Genomic DNA, 10,090 nt, shown 5'->3' with positions numbered 1-10,090 from the left:
AATTTCTTTCTTACATATGTGGTCCAGGTGAGAGTGTCTTTCCCAGATCTCACCAAAAGTAACAATAATAAGGAGATTTATAACTTCGACAAAATTAGTGGTGGCAAATGGGAGGGTTAGGTCAAACGGTGTTGGGTCAAAACAGGTTAATTCAATGAATGGGTCAAAATCCAATTCAACTCAGATATACTTGAGTTAAAATGGGTTGAGTCAAGTTGGGCTAAAAAGTAGGTTATAATTTAACCTGCCCAACTTAACCCAAACATTCCCTCACTTGTACTCGTGGACAAACACTAATTTAAGAGCTGAAACAAGCTAACAAAAGCAAACCAATGCCATCTAATACTACACCACCGAGAAAAAAACCCCCTCTTCTCCTCTTGGTTATTATTATTAATCCATAAAGCTATGGTTTCTCAAATTATTCACACATCCCTCTCTTTAGTCCATTGTCTGTGTCCAGATATATATCTTCACCAAAAGTACACTTTGGGATAAAATAACTACCTCATGTGTCGTTATATTTGGGACTCAACGACCAAATATGGTGTCTTAGTGCAAGGCATTAATAATGAATGAATAATAGTCCAAATCCATATAGATAAGGTGGACAAATATTTCAATGAACTTATCCCTATTCTAATGAAATACTACAGAAATTTTAATCCAAATCAAGAAAATAATGAAAGCCTTTAATCAATCCAATTCCATCAGAAAAGAAAATAACATTAGTCCCCTAGCTAAGCCTGATAAGTATGTCACTGACGAAGCCGACATTTTCCAGTTCCAGCACAAACACACTTACCTTCTTTCTCGGTAATATGACTAAAGTAATGCTTGATCCTATCATTCACAACATTATCTTCTCCATATTAATTGCAATATCATCTTCGTCAGAATCATCAACCGCTAAAATAAACAAAACTATATGTTAAACTATAAGAAAAGAATAAGCAAAAAAATATGAAGGTTCAGACTCAATCCAGTAATAAGACTTCTCACTATCACTAATATTGACATTGGTATTTCTCACACAGTCACACTTATCCAGTTCTTGAAATTCAAATGCTATTTGATGAAGTAGAAATGCAAGAATCAAGAGAAAGTGCACATGGGACACTAACGGTAAACGATTTTAGAGGCCTATATATCTAGCCTCGATGTTTTACACTAACGGACTTCTACGACTTGCTATAGATGATTAATTGGAAACTGAAGCAAGACGATACTATGCATATAAACTGAAAATCGTGCCTCCATGTCCATAGAGCCAATTTTTAGCACACAACTTACCTTCCGCATTTTCTGGTAAGATCGAATTTTGATATTTCCAATCCCTCGCCCTCCAATGCTAAACGTTGACTCAGACGCAACAGTACTAATAGGTATACTTAAAACATCCCATGCCATGAGTGAGAGTTCAGGATAATTAATCATGTTATCTTACCAAAACTTGAGTACATCCAGATTGTTATTTGCCTTACGATCAAGTACAGGTGCTTCTAAGTATTTCTCTAATTGCGTCTTTTCCGAACTAGATTCTGGTTGATTCTCAAACAAATCAAATTCATCCATTGCACCTCTCATTTCATTATCTCATTCATCAACTGTACTTCCCACCGATGTAGTATTAGAAGTTGAAGATTGCAAGTACTCCTTAAACAATATGTGCAAATTATCTTCAACAACCTTTAACTTTTTATCACAAGTGGACAAATCAGACTTTCGAAAGCAAAATTTTACAAACTTTAACTTGAATCGAGGGTCAAGAACAACAGCCAATGATAAAACTTGAGTATTTCCATTTCTCCTGCCATTGCCCTAATAAAAGAACAAGTTGGCCGTTGGATATTGGCTTCCAAAAAATAAAGTAGTGATTTCATCAAATGACTTTAGAAATTTGGCAATAGTTTCAGCCTTATCCCAGTCACTTTTTGAAGGACACCATTTAAAATCTGCATCAAGTAATTTGAAGTTAAAAAAAGCCCGACAATAAGGAATAGCACTCTCAAGCATTAGAAAAGTATAATTCCATCACATAGGCGCGTCTTGACGCACTTTTCCAGTCAATTTCAACCCAAGATACTTGATACATTCTACAAATTATATGATCCTCGCCTCAGAACCTTTCACATATTTAATTGTAACACTGTAAATTCGGGTTAGGTGTGAATATGTAAAAATCTAGTGTTAAGATGATATTGTATCTATATGAATCCATTCTTGATGAATTCGGGTGGAAGATGGTCGTTTTGAAGTCAAACCAACAATTGAAGTTCTTAAGGGCTCTTAAATTCGCCTAAGTTTTGGTAGGTCTGTCTTCTGGGCGATTTTCATGAAAATTTGTTGCGAATTTGGAAAAACTTCCTTGATGAAAGTTGTAGATATTTGAAATATCTTTCCAATGGTAGGTCACCCAGCCCGAGAAAAGTTATGTACAAAGGTTATGCCCGTTTTACTGAAGCCTATCTTCACTGAAAATTTGGCATGTGTTACGGTGAGACGTTACGGACCGTAACACGTGTTACGGGCCGTAATACAGAACCGTAACGCCTCAAAAATCACCAGAACTCTCTGGAAATTTCCACTAAATGACGGTCCGTAACACGAAGGACGGTCCGTCCTTCAGGGGCGTCCTTTGGCCCGTTTTCACCAGAAAAGTATAAATAAGACACTTGTTTTGTTTATTCCTCCACTTTCTGAACAACCCTAAGGACGAAAATCATTCCTCCAAGTCTTCAAATCAAAGGTAAGGACATCCTTAACATTCCTAATCCATTCTAACATCAAACCCATGATTCTTAACATGATTCTTGTGACCAAAACCTAGGGTTTGCAACATAATTCTTCCCAAAGTGATTCAAGCTAGGGTTTGGGTGTTCTTCATTGGAAAAGTGAATTGTTAAACCTTGTTTAACAAATTAAGGTATGTCTCTCTTTTAAATACTTATTTTGAATGAAAATCACTTTTTGAAACTATTGTTGGAAGTATAAATTTTATTCAAGATTCTTTAATGAATGAAAGGAAAAGTAATCTTTTCATGTTTCTTGAACTCTGATTCATGTCTAAATGGTGGTTAATGTGTGTGAGGGGACAAATCCACATTAAACCTAGATTGTAACAAACCCTATATATGTATATGATATTACGAATGTTTTCCCCTATAAGAGATGCTTAATAATGAAGGATAACGATTGGTAATGATATTGGAATTCTCTTGATGGATGATTTAACTAGTTACTTGAAAGGTTGTTGACTCATAAAAGTATGTTATCACAAATTGTGGAAATTGAAACTTGTTTAAAGAAGTGAAACGTTTTCAAGACATTCTTTGAAATGATTTATCTTTACGATATGGCATAATGAACCTTAATGGTAAATGGTGATGTGACTACCTTAAGATGAATTGTAATTCGGTTTTTATGCTATGAACTCTGTTGATGTGATTTTGCCTAGCCATTCGGGAGGATGAGTGGTCACCGAGGATTTCATATTCCGGTGTATTTATGCCTAGCCATTCGGGAGGATGAGTGATCACCGAGGATTTCATATTCCGGTGCGTTTATGCCTAGCTACTCGGGAGGAAGGGTAGTCACTATGGATCCTAGTGTGGTAATTGCCTAGCCATTCGGGAGGAAGGGTAGCCATTCGCTACCCGGGGTGTATTAATGGCCTAGCTATTCGGGAGGAAGGATAGCCACCGAGAATTTCATATTCCGGTGTGGTGCGCTGTGACAAGGGAACCTCTACGGTCATCCCTTCGATGTGATTGATTCTTGGGCCTATATTGGCATGTGTGATATTCTTATTCTCTCATAGAACTGTTGTTGACAATCATGATCAATTTGAAAGGCATAATTGAAAGTTGTAACTTGACAAAAGGCTTAATAATCGGTTTTGATAATTCTTATTGAGATACACATGCTGAATACCTGTTTTTATATTGATTAATGGCTTTGTAAACTGTTTAACAAATGATATTAAGAATCACAAAGTGAAATGACTGTTTTTATACTATCTTTTCAGAACTGATTTTTTTATGTATTATTATATTTTATTTTTATAATACTTGTTGTCTCCAAGGCACTCACTGAGTATGAAAGTACTCAAGCATACCATTGTTGTTTTGGATGGTATGTTAGGAAACGGAGAAGAGTAGGTTTGTGATACTCTCGATGCTTAGGAGAACTTGCTGCTGTTGTTGATTTGGTGAGCCCACATCCTTATTCGTGGGACACTTCCTGTTTCATTTATTATTCTAGATTTTCGGGCTGCGTCCCGAAGTTAGACGATTGTTGTGTCTCTTAGAAGCTCCATAGATAGTTGTCAGAATTGTGGGTAGATTGTCAAAGTCTCGTACGACTTAATGGGTGTTTGCCACGTTTATGACTATTTACTTATATTAGACTTCCGCTAATCTTATTTCATAATTATGATCCTGATATATGCAGTTACTTATAACTTTGTTTAATTTAATAAGGAAAGATTATTAAAAAGGAACTTGATGTTACATTTATTTTATAAACTGTTGGAGGCGAATATTGAACCTGGAGGGTTCAAGTGTTATTATTGCACTATTTAGGTTCTTCCGATGTTGTTCATGACGTCAGATGCCGGTCACGTCTAGGGTGGGTTTTGGGACGTGACATTAATACCCCCCCCCCCCCCCCCCCCCCCTTAAAAGATTGCAGCCTCTATTGACTTATTGTGAAATATGTTTTGATAAATTTTTATTGAACAAAAGCAAGCACGTCGAAACCAAGCTCTTTCTAATATACAGTAAAAGATGTTTTGATAAATTTTTCTTAGAATTTTTAGTTTGAATAGCAGCTCAAAAGCAACATAAATTTAAAATAAACTTATTATTTTTTTATAACCACTTTTAAACATCAAGCTCAGCCCTGTTAATGTTTTTAGCCTACCAAAGTAATTTACTACGCACATTTGTTTTGGGCAAATTATAGGAATTTGATTTGCAGTTACAGAATTTTAGAAAATTATTGAAATAACTCCCCCTCAATTATTCCTCTTTCTATCCTTCAATTCTCTCTCTTTGTTCACAATTTCTCAGCATGATTAAATTAAAAGAATTTCATTAGAAACATTGGCAGTGCATGCCTAAATACATCTATTAAATTGCAGTGAATAATTTAGTGGTAGATGAACCTCTACTTCATTTGTTATCCTAACATTTGAGGAGAAAGCAAATAAAATCAAACTTTTCATCTAACAAATGGATCCTACTGATAAACAAGTCTTCACATCTAATAATGTTTGCATTTCAGTAATAATTAAGAATGTTAATCGGGTCTGGAGGGCCATTTTAAATGTAGGTCACACCGGGATCAGTTTCGAGCTATAGTTAAGGGGCCGGGCTTGAGGAGGAAAAAGGATGTCCGGCCCCGCCCCCTACCCGGATAGAGGTATATCGCGGGCTCAAAGGGCCAGACCAGATTTTAGTTCAGGGGAGGGGCTGGGTCTTTAAAAAAAAAAAAAAAAACTCTAATACTAAAATTTATTAAGCGTGAACTTTGAACTTTAAAATCTAATCGTTGCCAACTCTATTCTTTGTCATGTATGCTTATGTTAAGATTCTTTACTGCAAAGCTATTTACGAGCTTAAGGAAGATTTTAATATGAATAGTTTTCTTTAATGACAAGCTTATATTTTGAAAAAAAAAATCTAAACTTTTAAAGTGAAAAATTATACAAAACCACAACCACTAATTAAGGAGTAGTATCTAAATTATTGCCACTCAGTAATTGACATAGCTAAGGATGCTGAGCCAAAATATAGGGAGAAGTTGGGATTAGGCTATTTTTTAATCTTGTAATTATCTTTAAAACTTTTAAATTGAGTTGAGATATATTACTTTGGTTATTATCTTTACTGTTTTATCACCAAGTGTAATATATATATATATATATATAAAATAGGTTTCAAAACATAACAAAGGAGCAATTTTTTTAACGCGGAAGTAATCTACACGTTTACAATATAACACCCACTACTTTAGTTTGAATCGGGCCGATGCCTCGGTGGGTCATCACCTGGGCTCACTGGTGGGCTGGTCTACACAAGCAATCAAGCCGGCTCAGTAGATTACAAAAAAAATATTATTGGATGTACTAAAGTAAAACAAAACAACCCCAATAATGTAGTGAAAGATGACTCAGATCACAAAAACAATATCCTAAACAACATCATGAAACATGAGATCTACAAACTAGGCACCTAAATTGTTAAAAATCAGAAAAAAAATCTTTATTCACCATTTGACATACAAAAACACAATCCCAACATCATACTCAAATCCAAAAAACTAAAACACAAGATTAAGAATTGTTAAAAATACCATGATGGCCTGGGGGAGGTGAATTTATAAGGGTGGCATCAATAACCCTAATAAATTGAGCAACATTTCCAGTTACATTTACAATAGAAGATGATTGCACATGAAAGAGAAACTTGCATTCTATGTAGGCACGAGCGTCCAAACTTGGAAGACCTCTCCACAACAAGGAAAATAACTCTAGTCTGTCAAATGGACAATCTAAAAAGACAATCTAACTATTCCAATCTAATTGTTTCTTATGTCTATTAAAAGGCCAACGCTAAGTTCAAATCTGAGGATTTTCTCAACTTGATAGTTGAATGCAGTGACAAGGTAGTTTTGTCACTCTTATCATCCGCCACTTCAAAGGTGAGAGAAAATCTATAAGCAAAAAGAGAGAATATAAAAAAGTAAACACTAGGATAACTAAAACAAAAATGCACACAAATAATTTAGATACCTAGCATTAAAAGGATTGTACTCTTCATGGCGACAGTTCAGACATTTAAATTGATCGTCACCCCGCAGATGAACTTTTTTAGAACAAGCGTTGCAGGCAACGAACAAAGCAGAATTAGTGTACCTAATTATGTCTGCCTCTATGAAGTAGGTAAGAGGCTGAAACAGAGTTTTTCCATGTTATTCCGTTAATCTTGAAGCAATTAACAAGACCAAGATAGGTAAAGTCTAAAGTGAATTAATCATGCAATTTAAGTTATAAACCTTGATATTTCTTTTTGTCAAATTAAGTATACTGCTTGCTGCTGTCACGACCCAAACCGATGAGTCGCGACGAGTGCCTGATCCCTTGTGACCAAACACCCCTACACTCGTATTTGAACAACACTATCCAACAAGGACCCATAAATAATTCAATTTGGACTATACTGACTCAAGAAAGGAGGATATCACGATCTCTGTACAATCTGCATATATATATACACATGAACTGGAGAGAACAATGCGAGGCAACTAGGCCGCTACATATACTGTACACAAAAGAATAGAAGCCGACAAAACTCCATCATCTGACTAATACATACAACTGTCTACAGACCTCTACTGGACTAAAGCTGTAGAAAGGACGGGACGGGGCCCCGTCATACCCATATGCATATACATCTCAAAGGGCGGCATACCAAAACTTACTGCAGCTCCGGATCAAATGGAGCACACTGACCACTGCTGGGTATAGAGGTCCTACTGGGCTGGACCACCTGTCGGTCTACCTGAACCTGCGAGCATGAACGCACCCCCCCCCCCCCCCCCCCCCCCCCCGCGCGCGAGCAATGGGGAGTCAGTACGGATAATGTACTGAGTATGTAAGGCATAAGAACAACATATATATGAGAATCATGAATAAAGTCTGAACTCATAAGCTGAAATGACTATCTGCATATAATTGTATGAACTAGTGTCTGTATGTATCTGCATAAATCTGTATAACTGACAATCCCTCTGTGGGCGCATAATATGCATGCTCTCAATGATAATCGTGCTCATGTATATATACAGGTCATAGTGCTGAGGAACGTTCAACCCGATCCATATATCCCATATAATAGTGCCAAGGAACGTATGGCCCAATCCATATATCATCATCATCACTGTGCACCAGCTGATCAGGTGGTAATGCGTATATAACGCCTTCCTTCTTCCCATACCCCATATGCATCTAACATTCGCATATATAACGCCTTCTGGTCACGGGTCAATATGCATATATATATGTATAAATGAATGTAATGCATGCATAAACTGTACACAGAGAGCTGGACCCATGAACAGAAGGGACAATCATCAACAGGGGTACAGGTACATCAAAAACTAAAGTACTTCTAATGCTTCTAAGAGTAGAGTAATATGGAAGTTCGATTACTCGCTTGTTGGCTCATATCATAGGATCAGGCCGAAACAAAGAAAGGATAATCTTAACATACCTTATCCGCTTCTTAGGCTAGTTATGCTACTATCTCGAGCTTAACAAATCTACACAAGACCAAGTACCAATTATTAGACTAGAACATACTTATTTACCAACCATAATCTAGTTTACAACTTGAGCAATTCGGGCAACATCTCCTTTATAAGCTTAATAACCCCTCAATTCTAATCCAACCCAAACATCAGCAACAATATCCACAATAACGATATAACTTCCTACATATCACCAAACAATCAATTCTACTTCACATCATCCCTCAAAATAGCCCTCAAGTCCAACTTGACACTTATTCACTTACAACTTCCATAACTATATTCTCTTTACTTAAAGCCACTAAAACTCTTGATAATTAACTTAAATACAAAGGTAAGAATCATTTACATACCTTGAGGGGTCTAAAATTCTAAGGATCTACTTCAACCCCAACTTCCCAAGCTTCACAACTTTAATGAAACCCTAGGAATAACCTTCAACTTCACAAGCTCGGGTTTTACGGGCTTGGATCTTACTAAAATCTCCACTATAATAATAGAAAATGTTGGGAGTAAATATACTAGGGTTTTATCTGATTGGAAGAGAGAAAATGAGAAATAAAGTCGTGGGATCATATATTTATACTCGGAACTAAAAAGTTCCAGCGATGCGGGTCGACGACCCATCGACGGGTCGATGGTTCGTCGACTTGCTCCGTCGACCTGCTGCAGATTCAAGGCTGCGAAAACATAATGACGCCGCACAACGACGGTCCGTCGACATGTCGATGGCCAGTCGACGATGACTGGTGTCTGCAGATTTTCCTGAATCGGTTCAGGTTGTGTCAATTCGATTCGTTCAACTTCTAATCCTATAATACCAGGAATACCCGCTGGTACCTTTGTACACGGGGTAAGACACTTTCTATCTCCAAAACTCGGGCACGGGTCTCTATTCCGAAGGCATACCCAACTAGGAAACCATAAATTCTCCTACGATGAAAACGAGAGGTGTAATAGCTGCAATAACTTAGGTTACATATTTATGTTGATTAGACAATTATTTGTTGTTGACTCTTGTCTTAGGTTACCTCATAATGAACCAAAAGATTAAACAGCATTAACAAATACAGAACAAAATATTGAACAACAATTACCTCATACTGACCCAAAAATGGGTCAGCAACCAGGTTGACAATAGTGATCTCAACACCTCTGATTTTAGCTATTAATTCTTCATTTTCCCTAAAACACCAAAAAACTGATGAACACAAAATTATAAATAATATTGAAAATATAAGGTAAGTCGACTTGAAATACCTTTTAAGATCAGACAAATACCTATAACACCAATTTTATTCTTTGAAGTTGAGGCCTTCCAACAAGCTTCAATGAAAAGCCTCTAATCCTCAGTAGTTTTAAGAGACCAAAACTCACGTTTGAAAGCAAAGGTTCCCATGATTTCCAAAATAAATCCCAGTTCATGAATATTTGATTGATCAAAACGCTCATTGAGTAAGCATCCTTTACAAAGCTCATTTTTATAAAATACATGACATGGAAAACACATGACGGGATCCTTAGACGTGAGAGCCATTAGCATAACTTTGAACTTCGGACTAAGTGGATTTTAAGGTTTACGTGAGTGGAATTTAGGGCTTAAATATTGAAGGGGTTAAGACATGTGGGCCATTGGATTAGGTAATTTGCTGGGACTACCGAAAAGGCCGTCAGTGATTAAGGGTTTGAGACCTTACTCCCTCCATTCCACGAAGGTACCTGGTAGAGGAATTTGCTTGGACCTGAAAAACTTGAAGTTTGATGATATTGGTTTGAC

This window comes from Lycium barbarum, chromosome 12 (genome assembly GCF_019175385.1).
Source record: "Lycium barbarum isolate Lr01 chromosome 12, ASM1917538v2, whole genome shotgun sequence".
NCBI classification, from domain to species: Eukaryota; Viridiplantae; Streptophyta; class Magnoliopsida; order Solanales; family Solanaceae; genus Lycium; species Lycium barbarum.
Note: the sequence above shows the minus strand (reverse complement) of the source record.